The sequence below is a fragment of the Pseudophryne corroboree genome, chromosome 1, assembly GCF_028390025.1.
Source record: "Pseudophryne corroboree isolate aPseCor3 chromosome 1, aPseCor3.hap2, whole genome shotgun sequence".
NCBI classification, from domain to species: domain Eukaryota; kingdom Metazoa; phylum Chordata; class Amphibia; order Anura; family Myobatrachidae; genus Pseudophryne; species Pseudophryne corroboree.
The window spans coordinates 697,460,559-697,487,238 of NC_086444.1; the positions used below are offsets into that span (position 1 = coordinate 697,460,559).

Consider the following 26,680-nt stretch of genomic DNA (forward strand, 5'->3'; position numbering starts at 1 on the left):
GCCGGAAAGAGAGATCCGAGGTAGGCTTTAAATCTAGGATCGAGCACGGTGGCCAAAATGTAGTGCTCTGATTTCAACAGATTGACCACCCGTGAATCCTTGTTAAGCGAATTAAGGGCTGCATCCACAAGTCCCACATGCCTAGCGGAATCGCTCCGTGTTAGCTCCTTCTTCAATGCCTCCAGCTTCTTCTGCAAAAGCCTGATGAGGGGAATGACCTGACTCAGGCTGGCAGTGTCTGAACTGACTTCACGTGTGGCAAGTTCAAAGGGCATCAGAACCTTGCACAACGTTGAAATCATTCTCCACTGCACTTGAGACAGGTGCATTCCATCTCCTATATCGTGCTCAATTGTATAGGCTTGAATGGCCTTTTGCTGCTCCTCCAACCTCTGAAGCATATAGAGGGTTGAATTCCACCTCGTTACCACTTCTTGCTTCAGATGATGGCAGGGCAGGTTCAGTAGTTTTTGGTGGTGCTCCAGTCTTCTGTACGTGGTGCCTGTACGCCGAAAGTGTCCCGCAATTTTTCTGGCCACCGACAGCATCTCTTGCACGCCCCTGTCGTTTTTTAAAAAATTCTGCACCACCAAATTCAAGGTATGTGCAAAACATGGGACGTGCTGGAATTTGCCCATATTTAATGCACACACAATATTGCTGGCGTTGTCCGATGCCACAAATCCACAGGAGAGTCCAATTGGGGTAAGCCATTCCGCGATGATCTTCCTCAGTTGCCGTAAGAGGTTTTCAGCTGTGTGCGTATTCTGGAAAGCGGTGATACAAAGCGTAGCCTGCCTAGGAAAGAGTTGGCGTTTGCGAGATGCTGCTACTGGTGCCGCCGCTGCTGTTCTTGCGGCGGGAGTCCATACATCTACCCAGTGGGCTGTCACAGTCATATAGTCCTGACCCTGCCCTGCTCCACTTGTCCACATGTCCGTGGTTAAGTGGACATTGGGTACAACTGCATTTTTTAGGACACTGGTGAGTCTTTTTCTGACGTCCGTGTACATTCTCGGTATCGCCTGCCTAGAGAAGTGGAACCTAGATGGTATTTGGTAACGGGGGCACACTGCCTCAATAAATTGTCTAGTTCCCTGTGAACTAACGGCGGATACCGGACGCACGTCTAACACCAACATAGTTGTCAAGGACTCAGTTATCCGCTTTGCAGTAGGATGACTGCTGTGATATTTCATCTTCCTCGCAAAGGACTGTTGAACAGTCAATTGCTTACTGGAAGTAGTACAAGTGGGCTTACGACTTCCCCTCTGGGATGACCATCGACTCCCAGCGGCAACAACAGCAGCGCCAGCAGCAGTAGGCGTTACACGCAAGGATGCATCGGAGGAATCCCAGGCAGGAGAGGACTCGTCAGACTTGCCAGTGACATGGCCTGCAGGACTATTGGCATTCCTGGGGAAGGAGGAAATTGACACTGAGGGAGTTGGTGGGGTGGTTTGCGTGAGCTTGGTTACAAGAGGAAGGGATTTACTGGTCAGTGGACTGCTTCCGCTGTCACCCAAAGTTTTTGAACTTGTCACTGACTTATTATGAATGCGCTGCAGGTGACGTATAAGGGAGGATGTTCCGAGGTGGTTAACGTCCTTACCCCTACTTATTACAGCTTGACAAAGGGAACACACGGCTTGACACCTGTTGTCCGCATTTCTGGTGAAATACCTCCACACCGAAGAGCTGATTTTTTTGGTATTTTCACCTGGCATGTCAACGGCCATATTCCTTCCACGGACAACAGGTGTCTCCCCGGGTGCCTGACTTAAACAAACCACCTCACCATCAGAATCCTCCTGGTCAATTTCCTCCCCAGCGCCAGCAACACCCATATCCTCCTCATCCTGGTGTACTTCAACACTGACATCTTCAATCTGACTATCAGGAACTGGACTGCGGGTGCTCCTTCCAGCACTTGCAGGGGGCGTGCAAATGGTGGAAGGCGCATGCTCTTCACGTCCAGTGTTGGGAAGGTCAGGCATCGCAACCGACACAATTGGACTCTCCTTGTGGATTTGGGATTTCAAAGAACGCACAGTTCTTTGCGGTGCTTTTGCCAGCTTGAGTCTTTTCAGTTTTCTAGCGAGAGGCTGAGTGCTTCCATCCTCATGTGAAGCTGAACCACTAGCCATGAACATAGGCCAGGGCCTCAGCCGTTCCTTGCCACTCCGTGTGGTAAATGGCATATTGGCAAGTTTACGCTTCTCCTCCGACAATTTTATTTTAGGTTTTGGAGTCCTTTTTTTTCTGATATTTGGTGTTTTGGATTTGACATGCTCTGTACTATGACATTGGGCATCGGCCTTGGCAGACGACGTTGCTGGCATTTCATCGTCTCGGCCATGACTAGTGGCAGCAGCTTCAGCACGAGGTGGAAGTGGATCTTGATCTTTCCCTAATTTTGGAACCTCAACTTTTTTGTTCTCCATATTTTATAGGCAGAACTAAAAGGCACCTCAGGTAAACAATGGAGATGGATGGATTGGATACTAGTATACAATTATGGACGGACTGCCACGGTTAGGTGGTATAAAAAAACCACGGTTAGGTGGTATATAATACAATTATGGATGGACGGACTGCCTGCCGAGTGCCGACACAGAGGTAGCCACAGCCGTGAACTACCGCACTGTACACTGGTTGATAAAGAGATAGTAGTATACTCGTAACAACTAGTATGACGACGGTATAAAGAATGAAAAAAAAACCACGGTTAGGTGGTATATATTATAATACAATTATGGTTGGACGGACTGCCTGCGGAGTGCCGACACAGAGGTAGCCACAGCCGTGAACTACCGCACTGTACACTGGTTGATAAAGAGATAGTAGTATACTCGTAACAACTAGTATGACGACGGTATAAAGAATGAAAAAAAAACCACGGTTAGGTGGTATATATTATAATACAATTATGGATGGACGGACTGCCTGCCGAGTGCCGACACAGAGGTAGCCACAGCCGTGAACTACCGCACTGTACACTGGTTGATAAAGAGATAGTAGTATACTCGTAACAACTAGTATGACGACGGTATAAAGAATGAAAAAAAAACCACGGTTAGGTGGTATATATTATAATACAATTATGGTTGGACGGACTGCCTGCCGAGTGCCGACACAGAGGTAGCCACAGCCGTGAACTACCGCACTGTACACTGGTTGATAAAGAGATAGTAGTATACTCGTAACAACTAGTATGACGACGGTATAAAGAATGAAAAAAAAACCACGGTTAGGTGGTATATAATACAATTATGGTTGGACGGACTGCCTGCCGAGTGCCGACACAGAGGTAGCCACAGCCGTGAACTACCGCACTGTACACTGGTTGATAAAGAGATAGTAGTATACTCGTAACAACTAGTATGACGACGGTATAAAGAATGAAAAAAAAACCACGGTTAGGTGGTATATATTATAATACAATTATGGATGGACGGACTGCCTGCCGAGTGCCGACACAGAGGTAGCCACAGCCGTGAACTACCGCACTGTACACTGGTTGATAAAGAGATAGTAGTATACTCGTAACAACTAGTATGACGACGGTATAAAGAATGAAAAAAAAACCACGGTTAGGTGGTATATATTATAATACAATTATGGTTGGACGGACTGCCTGCCGAGTGCCGACACAGAGGTAGCCACAGCCGTGAACTACCGCACTGTACACTGGTTGATAAAGAGATAGTAGTATACTCGTAACAACTAGTATGACGACGGTATAAAGAATGAAAAAAAAACCACGGTTAGGTGGTATATAATACAATTATGGTTGGACGGACTGCCTGCCGAGTGCCGACACAGAGGTAGCCACAGCCGTGAACTACCGCACTGTACACTGGTTGATAAAGAGATAGTAGTATACTCGTAACAACTAGTATGACGACGGTATAAAGAATGAAAAAAAAACCACGGTTAGGTGGTATATAATACAATTATGGTTGGACGGACTGCCTGCCGAGTGCCGACACAGAGGTAGCCACAGCCGTGAACTACCGCACTGTACACTGGTTGATAAAGAGATAGTAGTATACTCGTAACAACTAGTATGACGACGGTATAAAGAATGAAAAAAAAACCACGGTTAGGTGGTATATATTATAATACAATTATGGTTGGACGGACTGCCTGCCGAGTGCCGACACAGAGGTAGCCACAGCCGTGAACTACCGCACTGTACACTGGTTGATAAAGAGATAGTAGTATACTCGTAACAACTAGTATGACGACGGTATAAAGAATGAAAAAAAAACCACGGTTAGGTGGTATATATTATAATACAATTATGGATGGACGGACTGCCTGCCGAGTGCCGACACAGAGGTAGCCACAGCCGTGAACTACCGCACTGTACACTGGTTGATAAAGAGATAGTAGTATACTCGTAACAACTAGTATGACGACGGTATAAAGAATGAAAAAAAAACCACGGTTAGGTGGTATATAATACAATTATGGTTGGACGGACTGCCTGCCGAGTGCCGACACAGAGGTAGCCACAGCCGTGAACTACCGCACTGTACACTGGTTGATAAAGAGATAGTAGTATACTCGTAACAACTAGTATGACGACGGTATAAAGAATGAAAAAAAAAACACGGTTAGGTGGTATATATTATAATACAATTATGGATGGACGGACTGCCTGCCGAGTGCCGACACAGAGGTAGCCACAGCCGTGAACTACCGCACTGTACTGTGTCTGCTGCTAATATAGACTGGTTGATAAAGAGATAGTATACAATACTACTAATATACTGGTGGTCAGGCACTGGTCACCACTAGTCACACTGGCAGTGGCACTCCTGCAGCAAAAGTGTGCACTGTTTAATTTTAATATAATATTATTTATCATGTACTCCTGGCTCCTGCTATAACAACCTGCAGTGCTCCCCAGTCTCCCCCACAATTATAAGCTTTATATACAATACATTGATGTGCAGCACACTGGGCTGAGCAGTGCACACAGACTGAGTCACTGTGTGACTGTGTATCGTTTTTTTCAGGCAGAGAACGGATATATTAAATAAAACAAACAACTGCACTGTCTCTGGTGGTCACTGGTCACTGTGGTCGTCAGTCACTAAACTCTGTCTGCACTCTCTTCTAATCTACAGTATCACAGCAATCTCTCTCTCTCTTCTAAATCTAATCTAAATGGAGAGGACGCCAGCCACGTCCTCTCCCTATCAATCTCAATGCACGTGTGAAAATGGCGGCGACGCGCGGCTCCTTATATAGAATCTGAGTCTCGCGAGAATCCGACAGCGTCATGATGACGTTCGGGCGCGCTCGGGTTAACCGAGCAAGGCGGGAAGATCCGAGTCGCTCGGACCCGTGAAAAAAAAAGTGAAGTTCGTGCGGGTTCGGATTCAAAGAAACCGAACCCGCTCATCTCTAGTGTTTACATGTGTTTCAACTTCACCCTTAATCACACCTGAATTTGTGAGCCTTTAAAAGGGGCCTAAGCACATTACTCACATCCCTCACTCTGAAATGGCTGCTTTGGCTGTGTTGCAGTGAAGTATTGTGTGCTGTGGGATTCCTGAGACTGCTCTATCAGTCTGGAAGAAACCAGGGCCATGAAACTGAACATGGTAAGCAGGTTGTACAGGTTCCGTGGAGGCTTCGCAGGCCTCGTTTTTTTAGGGGGCGTTTAAACTTAAATGCATTGGCCGATGAACAGGTCATAGAGATGTTCCGGCTAAATAGAAACATAATTTTTCGTCTTTATGACCTTGTCAAACTGGACCTAGATCCTGAGACAGCACACTCTTGCTCTATCTCAGGCCTGCACAAACTCCTGGCTGTATTGCACTTTCTGGCTACTGGCAGCTTTCAGGCTGTGTGTGGTGATGTCATTGGAATCTCACAGCCCACCTTTGCAAAATACTTAAATCAGGTTATGTATACCATACATACTCATCTATGCCAAAATAGTTTATGCGGAATGTTACATTACACAGTGTTGTTGATATTTGTACTCATCTCACTCACCTCATTTGTTCAAATGTACACACAGGTGTTGGATGCTTTGCAACCCCACGTAGATGCCTCTATCTGCTTCCCTACCCAGGCGTCTCAGTGGCATGCAGTCAGGGTAGCTTTCTATGGCCTTGCTGGCATGCCCAATGTGCTAGGTGCCATAGATTGCAAACACGTTCAGCTAAGACCTCCTCGGGGCAGGCAGTATATTTATACCAATCGGCATCTGGACCACTCCACTAATGTCCAGGTGGTTTGTGATGTAAACCTTAAAATAATGAGTGTTGTTGCGGGTTACCCTGGCAGATGCATGACTCCTTCATCCTTAGTCAGTCATCCCTCTTTGATAAATTTGAGGCCAGACAAATGCCCGCTGGATGGCTGCTGGGTATGTAACTAGATATGTGTATACATCTATATTTTGTTAAACTGACCACTATGCCAGCAATGTGTGGCTGAATACCTACTTTACACTCCATACTATATATGTCTTTCAGGTGATGGGGGTTATGGCTGTTTCTCTTGGCTTCTGACTCCATTGTCCCATCCTGACTCCCCTGCTGAACACAATTTCAATCATGCACATAAGTGCACTCGGAATGTGATAGAAAGATGTTTTGGGGTACTGAAATCTAGGTTTCGGTGTCTTAATAATTCTGGTGGACTTTTGTTGTATAGTCCCTTAAAGGTGACTAGGATTGTGTTCTGCTGCTGTTTTCTTCATAACATGTGTTTGCAACAACATCTGCCACATGTTGAGGAGGTGGAGGAGGCTGATGAAGAAAACAGTCAGCAAGTAAAGGAGTTAGAAACATCTGTCGACACTTGGAGTACAGATGTAGGGAGGCAGGTAAGGCAAGAACTAATCCTCCAGCATTTTTCCGGTAAGTATACGTGTTTTTGTAGTTATTTTTGGTGTGCTTTTCCAATTATATATATATATATATATATATATATGTCCAATAAAGAAAGGCACTCCAGAGACTTACATATAGTTGAAATCTGTATTAGGTCGAACGTTTTTGGGGATACAACCCCTTCCTCAGGACCACACCAGTACAAAACAGTGATAAAATTACCTTACCTATATACCCCACCAAACACTCACCTGCCGCTTATCAGCTCGTTAGGAGCAAATCAATTTGCCTCACAGACAAACCCATTTCCACCACAGGTGTATCGGTTGCCATGGGAACAACCCACTCATGTTCCACAAGGACCATAGCTCACCTGCGTGCACTGGTAGTCTGGAACGCAAAGGGCAGCTCACTGCAGCTCTTAGTAGTGACATCGTCAACCGCAGCCACTCCCAGCGGCACCCGCCGGAGCGGGTCACCAAGGAGACATGTAAACAGTCTCCACAGCGCCAGCACCGTATCCACGAGTACACTGCAGAGAGCGGCTCAGGAGACGTTCACTTACTCAATCAGCAGCAGGGGTGTATAAAAACAGAACAATATAAATCTTAACAAAAAATAATAATGACAATGATAATAACACTGTGCAGGTAGAGACAATATCGATAATTATAGTGCAAAACATAAAATTGCAAAAAGATACAGTAAAATTAATATGCAACATATCTAGTAATTTGTCACAGGAATTATAACATGTTCCAATTGATCTTTTCATTGAGGCCACCAGGAGAGATGGTCCCCAGACGAAAAATCCATTTGGATTCTTTGATTAATAAAATTTTTGCTCTATCACCCCCCCCGTAATGAAGGGGGAACATGGTCAATTCTAAAATGCCTAAATGAGGCCAAAAAATGCCCTGCCTCCGTAAAATGCTTTGCAACAGGTTGGTTGATTTTGCTGCCTAGGGAGGACAAATGAATGGCTGAACGATGTGCAGCCATTCTTTCACTAAATTTATGAGTGGTTTGTCCCATGTAATGTAAATTACAGGGACAAACCACCACATACACCACATAGGAAGAACTACACGAAAGCACATGACGAATATCATACACCTTGTTCACATGTGGGTGCTTAAAAGATTTACATGCCACCATATGACTACAGGTGGTACAAGAACTACATCTGTAGCATCCAGGGGGTTTAAAGTACACATTACAGGGCAACTTATTGCCCATTCCTGTAATATCAGGGCGTACCAAACGGTCACGTAAATTACGGCCTCGTTTAAAGGCCGCCACTGGTCTCACTTGTGAAAAACAGGGTAGCTCCGGGTCAGATCTAACTATAGGCCATAATATACACCCCTGCTGCTGATTGAGTAGGTGAACGTCTCCTGAGCCGCTCTCTGCAGTGTACTCGTGGATACGGTGCTGGCGCTGTGGAGACTGTGTTTACATGTCTCCTTGGTGACCCGCTCCGGCGGGTGCCGCTGGGAGTGGCTGCGGTTGACGATGTCACTACTAAGAGCTGCAGTGAGCTGCCCTTTGCGTTCCAGACTACTAGCGCACGCAGGTGAGCTATGGTCCTTGTGGAACATGAGTGGGTTGTTCCCATGGCAACCGATACACCTGTGGTGGAAATGGGTTTGTCTGTGAGGCAAATTGATTTGCTCCTAACGAGCTGATAAGCGGCAGGTGAGTGTTTGGTGGGGTATATAGGTAAGGTAATTTTATCACTGTTTTGTACTGGTGTGGTCCTGAGGAAGGGGTTGTATCCCCGAAAACGTTCGACCTAATACAGATTTCAACTTTATGTAAGTCTCTGGAGTGCCTTTCTTTATTGGACATATATGCTGAACTTTGACTGAGCACCATGAGCAATTTGACTTTGGAAGTTTGAGTGCCGACTGCTTTTGGAAATATATATATATATATATATATATATATATATATATTTTATAATATATGTTTCAAAATAATTACATATATATGTGCATACATTTCCCCCCCTTTTTTTTTACATATATATATATATATATATATATATATATATATATATATATATATGAACAATGCATTGGTCACATATCATAGATGCATGTGTAATATATTTTTTGGCTCTGTGTATTCTAAATATTATGTGTGCTGTTCATGGGTTGTTCAGGAAGCCAAGCATGTGTTGAGTTGGTATTAATTTTATTGGACAGTTTTCCTTGTTTAAGGACACATGATTTTGTGGCCAAACCACAGAGAACCAATACAAGTGATTAACTCACACATGACTTGTTTTTTGTAAGTTGAAACTGCGTAATAGTTTGTGAACAAAACATAATGTTTACAATTAACATATTCATAATGTGGATACATGGCCATTGTAATTGTGTTTAAACATGGCATACTCACACCGCAAACCAAATACAAAGTTTAAAATAGGTGTAAAGCCTCATTTTACTGAATGAATCATGACATTGTCATAATGAAAATACATGACAACATAACAATGACATTGGTTTTGGTAACAATCCACACACGTAATGCTCAAGTATTACTAAATAGCTTTGTTAAGGTAAACAATATGGATAATGACCTAGGAATAGTGTTTGGAATTAGGCTTGCAGAATATATTGTTACTGACCAAGGAATAATGATTGATTGATTGATTGGAATTAGGCCTGCAAAGAATTGGAATACTGACCAATAACTAATTAATGATTGATTGATTTGATTAATTGGAATTAGGCCTGCAGAATATATGGTTACTGACCAAGGAATAATGATTGATTGATTGATTGGAATTAGGCCTACAAAGAATTGGAATACTGACCAATAACTAATGATTGATTGATTGATTGATTGGAATTAGGCCTGCAAAAAAATTGGAATACTGTCCAAAACTAATTAATGATTGATTGATTGATTGACTGGAATTAGGCCTGCAAATAATTGGAATACTGACCAATAACTAATGATTGATTGATAGGAATTAGGCCTGCAGAATATATGGTTACTGACCAAGGAATAATGTTTGATTGATTGGAATTAGGCCTGCAAAGAATTGGAATACTGCCCAATAACTAATGAATGATTGATTGATTGATTGATTGATTGATTGGATTTAGGCCTGCAGAATATATTGTTACTGACCAAGGAATAATGGCAATAGACTAAAGCCTAAAATTACATGGACCAAAACATAGACAAACTCCAAAAAAATAACACAACAATAATGACAATTAGAATTAGGAATGGAAAGAATATAGACACTGATCAAGGACAATTTGTTAGTTATATTATTTTGACTAAGTGTATGAATGGTCATGTAAGACTGAGAGTGATTCTGACTTCCCAAAAAGAACATAATGGGTGACTTAAATAAGGTCCAATGTACATTTTCAGTGTCCTTCATACAGTACAACTTACACAGTTTTCTCCTAAACAGAATGAACATCAAAACCGGATGCCTATTTTTTGGGAGGCACTTTGGAGGCTGCTGTGCCTTTCCCAGTGACGTTTGTCCATGTACGGCTGGATCGCCTTAGTGGGGAGGTAACTGGGGTAATGATCGGAGTTGTGGTTCCTGAGCTGGTGCTTGGTTGTGTAGCTTGTTGTAAACTGATGTTTTGGCTCAGGTTACTCAGAGTAGCAGTGAGTTCTGTGGTAGCTGCAGTGTGACTTTCCATAATTCTGCTTATGCTTTCTATTAGCAATTGGTTGGTTTCCAAAATGTTGAGGTAGTTTTGGTGCTGTCTGTGTTGTTCATCCATTACTCTCTGGAATGTGTTCATCATATGTGTGTTGTCTGCACGGATAAATTCCATCATATTTGCAATTCTAGTGACTTGCATATTTATCTGACTACTATAACGACTTATTCGGGGAAGCTGATGTGGCAGAGTAGCTAGAAATTGCGTTTGCCTGCGCAGACAACCAGGTGATTGGCCTGCTGGGTTGACCAACTATTCCAAAATGCCTGATCCTGTGGTGTGACTTGTGGTGATGTAGGACTCATTTGTGGGGCAGGTGTGGTTTGTGTTGGAGGCGTACTCACAGGTGGGGTTGTTGGTATTGTTGGTTCTATTGGCTGGAGATATAGGACAAAGGTTTCCTCCATTTGTGTGACCTGCTGGGTGTCCGGGGGAATGTTGTCGGCATCTGTATGTGGTGTAATGAAACAACATTTTAGTTACGGTACACATATTTCTCTAACGTCCTAAGTGGATGCTGGGGACTCCGTCAGGACCATGGGGAATAGCGGCTCCGCAGGAGACAGGGCACAAAAATAAAGCTTTAGGATTAGGTGGTGTGTACTGGCTCCTCCCCCTATGACCCTCCTCCAAGCCTCAGTTAGGTTTTTGTGCCCGTCCGAGCAGGGTGCAATCTAGGTGGCTCTCTTAAAGAGCTGCTTAGAAAAAGTTTTTTAGGTTTTTTATTTTCAGTGAGTCCTGCTGGCAACAGGTTCACTGCATCGAGGGACTTAGGGGAGAGAATTTCAACTCACCTGCGTGCAGGATGGATTGGATTCTTAGGCTACTGGACACCATTAGCTCCAGAGGGAGTCGGAACACAGGTCTCACCCTGGGGTTCGTCCCGGAGCCGCGCCGCCGACCCCCCTTACAGATGCTGAAGATTGAAGGTCCGGAAACAGGCGGCAGAAGGCTCTTCAGTCTTCATGAAGGTAGCGCACAGCACTGCAGCTGTGCGCCATTGTTGTCACACACTTCACACCAAGCGGTCACGGAGGGTGCAGGGCGCTGCTGGGGGCGCCCTGGGCAGCAATATTTTAATACCTTTTGGCAAAAGAATACATCACATATAGCCATTAAGGCTATATTTATGTATTTAACCCATGCCAGTTATCTGAAACTACGGGAGGAAAGCCCGCCGAAATAGGGGGCGGGGCTTATTCTCCTCAGCACACAGCGCCATTTTCCTGCTCAGCTCCGCTGTGAGGAAGGCTCCCAGGACTCTCCCCTGCACTGCACTACAGAAACAGGGTAAAACAGAGAGGGGGGGCATTTTTTGGCGATATATTGGATATATTTAAGCTGCTATAAGGAACAACACTTATATAAGGTTGTTCCCATATATATTATAGCGCTTGGGTGTGTGCTGGCAAACTCTCCCTCTGTCTCCCCAAAGGGCTAGTGGGGTCCTGTCTTCGATAAGAGCATTCCCTGTGTGTCTGCTGTGTGTCGGTACGTGTGTGTCGACATGTATGAGGACGATGTTGGCGTGGAGGCAGAGCAATTGCCGATAATGGTGATGTCACCCCCCAGGGAGTCGACACCGGAATGGATGGCTTTGTTTATGGAATTACGTGATAATGTCAGCACATTACAAAAATCAGTTGACGACATGAGACGGCCGGCAAACTAGTTAGTACCTGCCCAGGCGTCTCAGACACCGTCAGGGGCTGTAAAGCGCCCTTTACCTCAGTCGGTCGACACAGACCCAGACACAGACACTGAATCTAGTGTCGACGGTGATGAAACAAACGTATTTTCTAGTAGGGCCACACGTTATATGATCACGGCAATGAAGGAGGCTTTGCATATCTCTGATGCTGCAAGTACCACAAAAAGGGGTATTATGTGGGGGGTGAAAAAACTACCTGTAGTTTTTCCTGAATCAGAGGAATTAAATGATGTATGTGATGAAGCGTGGGTTAACCCAGATAGAAAAATGCTAATTTCAAAAAAGTTATTAGCATTATACCCTTTCCCGCCAGAGGTTAGGGCGCGCTGGGAAACACCCCCTAGGGTGGATAAGGCGCTCACACGCTTATCAAAACAAGTGGCGTTACCGTCTCCTGATACGGCCGCCCTCAGGGATCCAGCGGATAGGAGACTGGAAACTACCCTAAAAAGTATATACACACATACTGGTGTTATACTGCGACCAGCCATCGCCTCAGCCTGGATGTGCAGTGCTGGGGTCGTCTGGTTGGATTCCCTGACTGAAAATATTGATACCCTGGATAGGGACAGTATTTTATTGACTATAGAGCAATTAAAGGATGCTTTCCTTTATATGCGAGATGCGCAGAGAGATATTTGCACTCTGGCATCGAGAGTAAATGCGATGTCCATATCTGCCAGAAGGAGTTTATGGACGCGACAGTGGTCAGGTGATGCGGATTCCAAACGACATATGGAAGTATTGCCGTATAAAGGGGAGGAATTATTTGGCGTCGGTCTATCGGATCTGGTGGCCACGGCAACTGCCGGAAAATCCACTTTTTTACCTCAGACCCCCTCCCAACAGAAAAAGACACCGTCTTTTCAGCCGCAGTCCTTTCGGTCCTATAAGAACAAGCGGACAAAAGGACAGTCATATCTGCCTCGGGGCAGAGGAAGGGGTAAGAGAGGGCAGCAAGCAGCCCCTGCCCAGGAACAGAAGCCCTCCCAGGGTTCTGCAGAGCCCTCAGCATGACGCTGGGGCCTTACAAGCGGACTCAGGAGCGGTGGGGGGTCGACTCAAGAATTTCAGCGCACAGTGGGCTTGCTCACAGGTGGACCCCTGGATTCTGCAGGTAGTATCTCAGGGTTACAGGTTGGAATTCGAGAAGTCTCCCCCTCGCCGGTTCCTAAAGTCTGCTTTGCCAACGTCTCCCTCAGACAGGGCGACGGTATTGGAAGCCATTCACAAGCTGTTTTCTCAGCAGGTGATAGTCAAGGTACCCCTCCTACAACAGGGAAAGGGGTATTACTCCACGCTATTTGTGGTACCGAAGCCGGACGGCTCGGTAAGACCTATTCTAAATCTGAAATCTTTGAACCTGTACATACAAAAATTCAAGTTCAAGATGGAGTCACTCAGAGCAGTGATAGCGAATCTGGAAGAAGGGGACTTTATGGTGTCCCTGGACATAAAGGATGCTTACCTGCATGTCCCAATTTGCCCTTCACATCAAGGGTACCTCAGGTTCGTGGTGCAAAACTGTCATTATCAGTTTCAGGCGCTGCCGTTTGGATTGTCCACGGCACCTCGGGTCTTTACCAAGGTAATGGCCGAAATGATGATCCTTCTACGAAGAAGAGGCGTATTAATTATCCCTTACTTGGACGATCTCCTGATAAGGGCAAGGTCCAGAGAACAGCTGGAAGACGGAGTAGCACTAACCCAACTAGTGCTGCAACAACACGGGTGGATTCTGAATTTTCCAAAATCTCAGTTGACCCCGACGACACGTCTGCTGTTCCTGGGAATGATTCTGGACACGGTTCAGAAAAAGGTGTTTCTTCCGGAGGAGAAAGCCAGGGAGTTATCCGAACTTGTCAGGAACCTCCTAAAACCAGGGACAGTGTCTGTGCATCAATGCACAAGAGTCCTGGGAAAGATGGTGGCTTCTTACGAAGCGATTCCATTCGGCAGATTCCACGCACGAACTTTTCAGTGGGATCTGCTGGACAAATGGTCCGGATCGCATCTGCAGATGCATCAGCGGATAACCTTATCGCCACGGACAAGGGTGTCTCTTCTGTGGTGGTTGCAGAGTGCTCATCTGTTAGAGGGCCGCAGATTCGGCATACAGGACTGGGTCCTGGTGACCACGGATGCCAGTCTGAGAGGCTGGGGAGCGGTCACACAGGGAAGAAACTTCCAGGGAGTATGGTCAAGCCTGGAGATGTCTCTTCACATAAATATACTGGAGCTAAGAGCGATTTACAATGCTCTAAGTCTGGCAAAACCCCTGCTTCAGGGTCAGCCGGTGTTGATCCAGTCGGACAACATCACGGCAGTCGCCCACGTAAACAGACAGGGCGGCACAAGAAGCAGGACAGCAATGGCAGAAGCTGCAAGGATTCTTCGCTGGGCGGAAGATTATGTGATAGCACTGTCAGCAGTATTCATTCCGGGAGTGGACAACTGGGAAGCAGACTTCCTCAGCAGACACGATCTACACCCGGGAGAGTGGGGACTTCATCCAGAAGTCTTCCACATGATTGTGAACCGTTGGGAAAAACCAATGGTGGATATGATGGCGTCCCGCCTCAACAAAAAACTGGACAGGTATTGCGCCAGGTCAAGAGATCCTCAGGCAATAGCTGTGGACGCTCTGGTAACACCGTGGGTGTTCCAGTCAGTGTATGTGTTCCCTCCTCTGCCTCTCATACCAAAAGTACTGAGAATTATACGGCAAAAGGGAGTAAGAACGATACTAGTGGCTCCGGATTGGCCAAGAAGAACTTGGTACCCGGAACTTCAAGAGATGCTCACGGAGGATCCGTGGCCTCTACCTCTAAGACGGGACCTGCTTCAGCAGGGACCGTGTCTATTCCAAGACTTACCGCGGCTGCGTTTGACGGCATGGCGGTTGAACGCCGAATTCTAAGGGAAAAAGGCATTCCGGAAGAGGTCATTCCTACACTGGTAAAAGCCAGGAAGGAGGTGACTGCACAACATTATCACCGCATTTGGAGAAAATATGTTGCGTGGTGTGAGGCCAGGAAGGCCCCCACGGAGCAATTTCAACTGGGTCGATTCCTACATTTCCTGCAAACAGGATTGTCTATGGGCCTCAAATTGGGGTCCATTAAGGTTCAAATTTCGGCCCTGTCGATTTTCTTCCAGAAAGAATTGGCTTCAGTTCCTGAAGTCCAGACTTTTGTAAAAGGAGTACTACATATACAGCCCCCGGTTGTGCCCCCAGTGGCACCGTTGGATCTTAATGTAGTCTTGGATTTTCTCAAATCCCATTGGTTTGAGCCGCTCAAATCGGTGGAGTTGAAGTATCTTACATGGAAAGTAACCATGCTACTGGCCCTGGCTTCAGCCAGGAGAGTATCAGAATTGGCGGCCTTATCATATAAGAGCCCATATCTGATTTTCCATACGGACAGGGCAGAACTGCGGACGCGTCCTCATTTTCTGCCTAAGGTGGTGTCAGCGTTTCACCTGAACCAGCCTATTGTGGTGCCTGCGGCTACTAACGAGTTGGAGGATTCCAAGTTGTTGGACGTGGTCCGGGCATTGAAAATATATATTTCAAGAACGGCGGGAGTCAGAAAGTCTGACTCACTGTTTATATTGTATGCACCCAACAAGATGGGTGCTCCTGCTTCTAAGCAGACGATTGCTCGTTGGATTTGTAGCACAATTCAACTTGCACATTCTGTGGCAGGCTTGCCACAACCTAAATCTGTCAAGGCCCATTCCACAAGGAAAGTGGGCTCATCCTGGGCGGCTGCCCGGGGAGTCTCGGCATTACAACTCTGCCGAGCTGCTACTTGGTCAGGGGCAAACACGTTTGCAAAATTCTACAAATTTGATACCCTGGCTGAGGAGGACCTTGAGTTCTCTCATTCGGTGCTGCAGAGTCATCCGCACTCTCCCGCCCGTTTGGGAGCTTTGGTATAATCCCCATGGTCCTGACGGAGTCCCCAGCATCCACTTAGGACGTTAGAGAAAATAAGAATTTACTTACCGATAATTCTATTTCTCGTAGTCCGTAGTGGATGCTGGGCGCCCATCCCAAGTGCGGATTGTCTGCAATACTTGTACATAGTTATTGTTACAAAAAAATCGGGTTGTTATTGTTGTGAGCCGTCTGTTCAGAGGCTCCTACGTTTGTCATACTGTTAACTGGGTTCAGATCACAAGTTATACGGTGTGATTGGTGTGGCTGGTATGAGTCTTACCCGGGGTTCAATATCCTTCCTTATTGTGTACGCTCGTCCGGCACAGTATCCTAACTGAGGCTTGGAGGAGGGTCATAGGGGGAGGAGCCAGTACACACCACCTAATCCTAAAGCTTTATTTTTGTGCCCTGTCTCCTGCAGAGCCGCTATTCCCCATGGTCCTGACGGAGTCCCCAGCATCCACTACGGACTACGAGAAATAGAATTATCGGTAAGTAAATTCTTATTATTTGCAGCATTTTTTAACAAGATTTTTTGGTGCACAGACATGAAAAATATGACTCTAAATGGTGTATTTCCCGTTCACATCAATACTCCACTTACATTAAGGTGAGGCCTCTATACTCTATTATATGTGTTTTTTGTGTTTTAGATAATACTCACAATCCGGATCCCAAATACATAAATTACTATGCAAACACTGTTTATGGCTTGTTTATCCGTGGGTAACATTTGGCTTGGTTGGTTTACATTTATGAAGGGTATGCCAGATCTACACACTACATCTAAATATATCAACACACACCATTCGCGAAGGATGTTAACCTTGTGAAGCTTGCACTTCTGCTTTTGGTGCAGCCTTTTCCTCTTAATATGCTACTCTATGGCTCAAGTGTACACACATATATTTAGTGTGGACCTGTTACCCCCTAACATTTGCTATGCACGTTATTGTTGGTGTTGATCCGTACGTAGGTGAGTGTGTGGTCTTGAACCACGCAAATGATGTGTAAAGTGCTCTGTGTAAGTATGTGTTGTAATGTTCTGTTTTTTCTACTCACCAGGCAGCTGAGGGGATTGTGGATCCCGTGTTGGCGGACTCTCCAAAAGTTGCAATGGGAGCCTTGAGGACACATTTGATATACGTCGTTGAGGTGGAGATGCAGCTTGTCTGGTTGGGACATCCGGACGGTGTCTCTTGTGTACCATGTGTTTGTGAGTAGCCGATTCCTGGGGAGGGCGCCTTCTGGAAATGTGCCATTGTCTAGATGGTCCTATCTCAAAAAAAAAAAAACAATTAATGTTTTGTCAAACATTTACACGCATAATATGTCCTTCAAGTGATACTTTACCTGCTTCACCATCATCATCATCGTGGACCTGAGAGGTGGGAGGGCAGCCTGTTGTGCTTTTTTGTGACACTGTGAAGATCTGAAATGTATAAATAATTTAAAAATACTGTGTAAATAACATTTTTAAAACATTTTGTAGTTTTTGCTTCTGAAGTCAATAAACATATTTATGCTAAACATCTCAGCCACAGTTGTTAAAGTCTAGATTGTCTGTAGATAGGCCAGGAACCAAACACACCACAAAATCTAAAAACATTTGCCCATGTGCTTAGTTCACACTGCCACCCAGCCTAATTAATTAGCATGTAATAGGATCGGACCAAAAAATATATATATAAACACACTACACTAAAAATGCCATTTATATTTTAAAAGGATGGGTGGACGTACACAAACACTATTACACAAAACCGAAAGCATTAGATAAACCAACAATTTGGACCAAATGACCAAACAAATGCCAAACACATTGTCCTCAAAACAAACAAAAAAACAAACCTATGGACACATGTCAAACAAAGTGAACATCAACACCAAATATTTCACAACATTATAAAACAAAAATAACAACAAAAAAACCAAGGTATATATGTAAAAATGCTACACATACATTTCACAGTAGCAAACACATTTACAATGCAAAGAGTAATTGACTGTGCCTCATGAGCCACACCAAAACCTAAATAAGAAAAATAACTAGCCATTCAGCATAAACAAGTTACTGCAGTAATGTTATTGGGAATGTATAAACACACACTAAATATGCATACTCCAATCTGTGTAGCTCAAATTATGGAGACGGGTATAAACAGGAAATGAGCGCTACTGAACTACTGGAGTGTGGCGTCACATGATGGAAGCGATACATAGAAATCATGGACATCGCCACCCAGGAGTGAGATGTATATTCACTGGAAATTGTGATCCAATGGACTTATCCCGGACTTTCTATGGAACCAATGAAATAAAATTATAAATTTATATGGATATAGTGAAGTATGATGTTGATAGACAGCAATATTTTGATACAGATATGTATATTATTCTGTATAATGAGTTTTAAAATGTGATATATGAGGTATTCAAATGTTTTGAAGGTAGTGATACCCCATTGGCTGACTAGGACATGTGATAATGCCAAGAGGTATAAAAATAACAAGGGGGTCACTTCCACTATACACCCTGAGGAAGGATTATATCCGAAACGCGTTGGTGCTATAACAGGAGGACCCCAGGCTGGACCACACCGCTGATGCTGGTACCTACTCTATGGGTAGAGTCTATTTTTATCCCATATTGGTTGGTAGCATTCCCCCATTTCATCTAAGGGGTGCAAGTGGAAGTGGCCTCGCTGGTTTATATCAGGGTGCCTCCTGATTGGATGTTATTTAATTTTTCATGATTTTTATGTTTCACAAGTGTTTGTGACGAATACATTTTATCTTACATAAGATGGAATAAGAACTATTTTTATTTGCTGTTCTATCTAATATTCTTTGGAGCCGTTTTGATGGTGATACAGGAGGTCCATACAAGAACGAGGACCCAAAGATACCTTTCAGTGCACATAGGGCTTATTATAAATGTAAGCCATGTTCGGATGGGCCATAAGTTAGGAGTTTGATGTTGTACCATTCAGATATATGGAGTTTTAAAGAAACCTTTACGGGAACACATCTTTTTTAAAACAGGTCAGTTTCCAGTGGCACAACTTAGGATCCACAAAGAATTCTTTCCATTAATAGATATGTTTTATGATATGTTTTTTTCTTTGAGGACCACGGAAACATGGATCTGAACTTTGTTTAGCAGCGCTTGGAGATCGCCCTTCTGTTTATTATTGAAACTACACAACAAGAATGACAAGACTACTTTAAAACACAATAGAGCACTCAGAAATCACTAAACCACACCAAAACCACTAAACAACTCTCCAACACCACAGACCACAACCTCTCACCTCTCCTCTAGCTAAACCCACGAGGTTTGTACGGTTTGGGGCGTATTTATACGATGCCGCACAGAACCTCCATCTGAAACACAACCAATCACGTTCGAGTGACAAAACCGAAAGTAAAATTGGAAATGCGGCTGCAAAAACACAAAAAAACACTGCCGCAAATGCAAACTATGAATCCGTAATTAAAAAAACACATCAACGGCCGCAAAACAATACTTTGGCCGAAAATTTATGGATAAAAATACGAATCACATCGACATCAAAAAATACGAAAAACTAAAACTCGAAAATGTAATTATACAATGTCAGAATTGCGCAGTTAAAAGAATAGGTCGCCTTGGTACAATAATAAGAGGGGAAGAAAAAACACCAATTCTCTTTGAAATAGAACAACAAACAATAGAAAGTACCACTGGCGCTATATTCCTATGGATGACCCTTTTATTATAAGGGTATGATATGGTATTAAAAACTCATATTTCATGAGAATACATATTCACAGAAGATAATGTGTAATAAAAAATAAAAATACTTTAATAAACATATACAGACATAAAAATTCACATACGCTTTGGTATTCTATAGAACATGTGCACAATGTGATCTAAAGTCTCCAAATAAAGTGACTGGTCCATTAAAGGAAATGGAGGTCTCTCACCATAATCCAGAGGTGCGGTGGGCTAGCTTATTAATTAGCTAATGCGGTCCAAGGCTGATTTAGCCTGGCACCACAGCAACCGGTTTTAATCAGCATGCAGTCACCAAGGTCCTGGCGTGGACAGCTCCAACGTCCAAACAACGCGTTTCGGTCCTTTGTATTGACCTTTTTCAAGAATGGATGAAAGGCTGTCTCCACAAAGTCCATTTATACCCTTCCTAAATGTTCAAACTATTCAATAATTGATTAATTGACAGCGCCGTACTTCTGGATTCAGATACCGGAAGTCACGTGTTTGCGCTCCAGTGACCACTTCCTGTCATCGCCTGGACAACACCGCTCCTTCCTTGCGCTTCACAGACATTCTCGACGCCATACTTCCGGATTCTCATGCCGGAAGTTTGTCAGTATGCGTTCCAGTGACGATTTCCTATCTCCTTTCACATACCAATAATCCTTCCTTGCGTTCCACTAAAGTAATAGATCCTTTTTGGTAGTAATGGAATGGACAACATCTGTCATATTCACTGTGCGGGGTCAATTTAATCGTTCTCAGGGACTCTAATGAACAGTAATTTTGTTCCATAATCACTATGTCCTCCGTTCTCCATTTCCATTAAGAGATACAATGTTCTTTGCCACAATAAGAGACAGTACCAGGACACCCGCCCTGACCAAACTAGGTGGTACTTCGCATTCCCATCCTGTCCATCCCTATTACCCGGGTGGGGTCCTGGATGTCTCATAATTCATTCAAGGATTCCCAGGAATTTCCAGACATAAAAAGAAAAAAAGTAAATGATTATAGGTTAAAAATTGAAAATTAAAAATGAGAAATACATAATGTCAAACTAACCTAAAAACCACCTCAGCTCAAAATCAACATTATATCCCTTAGGCTTTAATGTATCTAAATCATATATCCATTTAATTTCACTTTGTGCAAGGCCTTTGCGGATATTGTATATCTATCTATCTATCTATCTATCTATCTATCTAGATAGAGATATATATATATATATATATATATATATATATACACAATATCTGCAAAGGCCTTTCAACTCATCCTCTCTCTGAACATTTCAGTACCAAACATAATAAATGTGAGGGCCACATTTAAAAGATTTTTGGGGTTATTACAACAACTGAAACCAAATTGAAGGAATAAAAATATAGAGAAACGCCTCGCACAAAGTGAAATGAAATGGATATATGATTTAGATACATTAAGGCCTTAGGGACATAATGTTGATTTTTAGCTGAGGTGGTTTTTAGATTACTTTGACATTATGTATTTCTAATTTTAAATTTTTAACCTATAATCATTTACTTTTTTCTTTTTATGTCTGGAAATTCCTGGGAATCCTTGAATGAATTATGATCATCCAGGACCCCACCCAGGTAATAGGGATGGACAGGATGGGAATACGAAGTACCACCTAGTTTGGTCAGGGCGGGTGTCCTGGTACTGTCTCTTAATGTGGCAAAGAACATTGTATCTCTTAATGGAAATGGAGAACGGAGGACATAGTGAATATGGAATAAAATTGCTGTTCATTAGAGTCCCTGAGAACTGTGAAATGGACCCCGCACAGTGAATATGACAGATGTTGTCCATTCCATTACTACCAAAAACAATCTATTACTTTAGTGGAACGCAAGGAAGGATTATTGGTATGTAAAAAGGAGACAGGATATCGTCACTGGAACGCATACTGACAAACTTCCGGCATGAGAATCCGGAAGTATGGCATCGAGAAAGTCTGTGAAGCGCAAGGTAGGAACGGTGTCGTCCAGGCGATGACAGGAAGTGGTCACTGGAGCGCAAACACGTGACTTCCAGTATCTGAATCCGGAAGTACGGCGCCGTCAATTAATCAATTATTGAATAGTTTGAACATTTAGGAAGGGTATAAATGGACTTTGTGGAGACAGCCTTACATCCATTCTTGAAAAATGTCAATACAAAGGACCGAAACGCGTTGTTTGGACGTTGGAGCTGTCCACGCCAGGACCTTGGTGACTGCATGCTGATTAAAACCGGTTGCGGTGGTGCCAGGCTAAATCAGCCTTGGACCGCATTAGCTAATTAATAACTTAGCCCACCGCACCTCTGGATTATGGTGAGAGACCTCCATTTCCTTTAATGGACCAGTCACTTTATTTGGAGACTTTAGATCACATTGAGCACATGATCTATAGAATACCAAAGTGTATGTGAATTTGTATGTCTGTATATGTTTATTAAAGTATTTTTATTTTTTATTACACATTATCTTCTGTGAATATGTATTCTCATGAAATATGAGTTTTTAATACCATATCATACCCTTATAATAAAAGGGTCATCTATAAGAATATAGCGCTAGTGGTACTTTCTATTGTTTGTTGAAAAACTAAAACTCGGCAGCTTAGTAAATTACCGAAAATGGATTCAAAAAGTTGCAAAAAAATGACCGATAAAAATCGAGATCTAACTCCCACCAAATCGCCTGAAACACGGTTCTTAGTAAATAAACCCCCAGGGCTCAGGATGACATGCGGTGCGAGTGTCCCGCTGTGAGGGGCACGCTGAGCCACTAACGAAATACCCACCCTGGCAAACTAGCTTACAGGGGTTCTAACCCACTGTTTAGCAACAAACATACCTCAGCCAGTATAAAAAAATGGGAAAACTGCGCGCCATTACGGGGGCGGGGCTTCACTATGAGCGGATCCAGCAGCTCGCCAGCGCCATTTTCGCTCTGCAGCTCTACACAGACAGACTGGCAGGGAAGCGCAGCCCCTCCACAAGGACACCAGCTTGCCTCAGCGGTACCTGGGGGTCATAGCAAAGGGAGGGAGCAGTATTAGAATACTGAGCCTTTATTACAAATGCTTAGTCTGCGACCCAGCTACAATATAATTAGCTATAAGGGTGCTGTGTGACTGGCTCCATCATACTCTGTGTCTCCCTAGGGGGCTCTGTGTGGGTTAACTGTGCTTTTAACCTATTCATCCGTGTGTGTGTGTGTGTGTGTGTGTGTTCTTTTACATTTACTATGTCAAAGGAGTGTGTTTCATGCACAGCAGAGTGTTACTCTAAATCTGGGGGCTCTCTGCCGTGTACTCAGGATAGTACAGATTCTCATGCTAGTGGATCTGAACCGCTATGGTTAGATTCATTAAAAGGGATGATTTCAAATATTTCAAATAAATTATCCTAAAATGAGAAGGAAACGCAATACTTAAGGCAATCTGTTGATGACCTGATGAATAGAGATTCAATGGTCATTCCAGTGTCTCAGACCCCTGCCATTTGTCCACAGAAGTGTACCTTGGCCCAAATCATGCAGGCTGATACCGATGATGATGATGTATCAGACCCAGAGGAGGGTGAGGTGGACTCGGGAGGGGGAAATGCTGCTTTCTCACAGGGAATACAGGCCCTGATAGAAGCTATTAGGGACGTCCAGCACATCCCTGATAAGGTATCAGAGGACGAGGAGGAATATTATTTTAATGTGAAAAAGAAATCAGCTACTTTCCCTGCATCTAAGGAATTAACTTCCCTATTTGAAGCAACTTGGGTAAATCCTGACAAGAAGTTTCAGGTCCCAAAACGGTTACTCACATCCTTCCCGTTTCTTCAGGATGATAGGAAAAAAGGGGAAAACCCACCGATAGTTGACACATCGATTTCTAGGCTGTCTCGTAAGATAATTTTACCTGTCCCTGGGGCAGGTTCCTTGAAGGATGCTGCAGACCGCAAGATTGAGACCACTCTTAAATCTCTGTAGACAGCTGTGGGGGTGGCCCAGAGACCCACTATAGCTTGTGCATGGATCTCTAGGGCCGTTGCAAAATGGTTAGGTAATCTCATTGACGGATTAGGTTCCTTATCCAGGGGGGAGATAATTTTACTCCTGAAACATATACAGGATTCTGCTAATTTTATGGTGGAGGCCACAAAGGAAATTGGTTTACTCAATGCAGGCACCACTGCCATGGCAGTGTCAGCACACTGGGGCTTGTGGCTGCGCCAGTGGACTGCGGATGCGGTTTCCAGGAAAGGCGTAGAAAGCCTACCTTTCATAGGTGAAGCCCTTTTTAGAGATGAACTGGATACGTGGATATCCAAGGCTACGGCCGGTAAGTCTACATACCTTCTTTCTGCAGCTCCCCCAGCTGGAAAATCCTACACTGCTCCAACTCTGCAGTCCTTTCGGACAGCGAAGTTTAAAAACAAAACCAAAGGTTCTTCTATGGCCTTTAGAAGGCAATAGAGGTAAACCCAGAAAACCAGTAACTGCAGGTTCACAGGAACAGAACCCCGGTTCTACTTCCTCTAAGCCTTCAGCATGACAGTGGACCACACTGCCTGGAAGACAGGCAGGTGGGAGCCCGTTTGAGACTCTTCAATCACATTTGGGCAACTTCATGCCAGGATACCTGGGTCAAAGATCTTATAGCCCAGGGCTACAGACTGGAGTTTCAGGAACTCTCACCTCACAGATTCTTCAAATCAGGCTTACCAGCTTCTCAAGAAGCAAGTATGACTTTATAGGAAGCAATTCTTAAACTGGTACAGATTCAGGTCATTGTTCCAGTTCCATTTCAGCTACAAGGTCAGGGTTATTAGTCCAACCTGTTTGTTGTTCCGAAACTGGATGGTTAAATCTCAAGTCATTGAACCCGTACATACTGGTGTTCAAGTTAAAGATGGAGTCTCTGAGAGCGGTGATTTCAGGTCTAGAGGAAGGGGAATTCTTGGTGGCTCTTTATATCAAGGATGCGTACCTTCATATTTCGATTTGGCCGCCTCATCAAGCTTATCTAAGGTTTGCCTTACAGGACTGTCACTTCCAGTTCCAGGCCCTGCCATTTGGCCTCTCTATGGCACCAAGGGTGTTCACCAAGGTAATGGCAGAGATGATGTTTCTCCTTCTCCTCCGCAAACAAGGAGTGAACATAGGGGGTAATTCCAAGTTGATCGCAACAGGAAATTTTTTAGCAGTTGGGCAAAACCATGTGCACTGCAGGGGAGGCAGATATAACATTTGCAGAGAGAGTTAGATTTGGGTTGGTTATTTTGTTTCTGTGCAGGGTAAATACTGTCTTCTTTATGTTTACACTGCAATTTAGATTGCAGATTGAACTCACCCCACCCAAATCTAACTCTCTCTGCACATGTTATATCTGCCTCCCCTGCAGTGCACATGGTTTTGCCCAACTGCTAACAAAATTCCTGCTGCGATCAACTTGGAATTACCCCCATAATGCCATACCTGGACTATGGCTGGCTAATAATAGACATACCTGGCTAATAAAAGCACCATCCAGGGAGAGGCTATTAGACAACATTGCCCTCTCAACCCGACTGCTCCAGGATCATGGGTGGATCCTGAACCTATCAAAATCTCATCTGGAACCAACAAGAGGCTTCCAATCCTGGGGATGATACTGGATATGGAGGCACAGAAGGTGTTCCTTCCGTTGGAAAAAAAGGCATTGGTGATCCAGTCGATGGTGCGGGATGTTCTGAGACAAACACGGATATCGGTGCAACTATGCACTCGCCTTCTGGGGAGGATGGTGGCAGCTTACGAGGTACTGCAGTATGTAAGGTTTCACGCAAGGCCCTTCCAGCTGGATCTGTTGGACAAATGGTTCTGGATCGCATCTTCACATGCACCAGGGGATCCGTCTGTCCCCAAAAGCCAGGATTTCTCTTTTGTGGTGGCTTCAGACTTCTCACCTGACTGAAGGCCGGAGGTTCGGGATTCAAAATTGGATTCTGCTAACCACAGATGCAAGCCTCAGGGTTTGGGGAGCAGTCACCCAGGGGGAACAGTTCCAATGAAGATGGTCAAGTCAGTCAGGAAGCCATTCTTCCAATCAACATTCTGGAACTAAGGGCCATATACAACACCCTTCTACAGGCATCGCATCTTCTTCAAGATCAAGCCATTCAGGTTCAGTCAGACAGTGTGATGGCAGTAATGTACAGAAACCGACAGGGTGGAATGAAGAGCAGAGCAGCAATGATCGCGGTAACAAGGATTCTCCTCTGGGCAGAAAGGCACGCTGTGGTGTTGTCCGCAATCTTCATTCCGGGAGTAGAAAACTGGGAAGCAGACTTCCTCAGCAGATATGACCTCCACACAGGAGAGTGGGGCCTTCACCTGGAGGTGTTCGGGTGCTTGACACATCGGTGGGGAATTCCACAAATCGACATGATGGCCTCTCATCTCAACAAGAAGCTCAAGCAGTATTGTTCCAGGTCAAGGAACCCACAAGCAGTGGCAGTGGACGCTCTGGTGACTCCATGGGTCTACCAGATAGTGTACGTGTTTCCACCACTCCTATTGATCTCAAAGATTCTCAAAAGAATAAAAAGGGAAAAGGTTCAAGCAATTCTCATTGCTCCGGACTGGCCAAGAAAGGCCTGGTATGCGGATCTACTGGAGATGCTCCTAGAGGACCCGTGACCTCTACCT

At 44.3% G+C, this 26,680-nt stretch overlaps 1 long non-coding RNA gene across 1 annotated transcript; it reads left to right on the top strand.

Annotated features, from left to right (window-relative positions):
- Positions 1-8,592: 8,592 nt before the first annotated feature.
- Positions 8,593-18,633, top strand: LOC134907802 (uncharacterized). Its single transcript, XR_010175779.1, has 2 exons — positions 8,593-8,680; positions 17,293-18,633. It is a non-coding gene; the product is annotated as an uncharacterized LOC134907802 (long non-coding RNA).
- Positions 18,634-26,680: the final 8,047 nt, after the last annotated feature.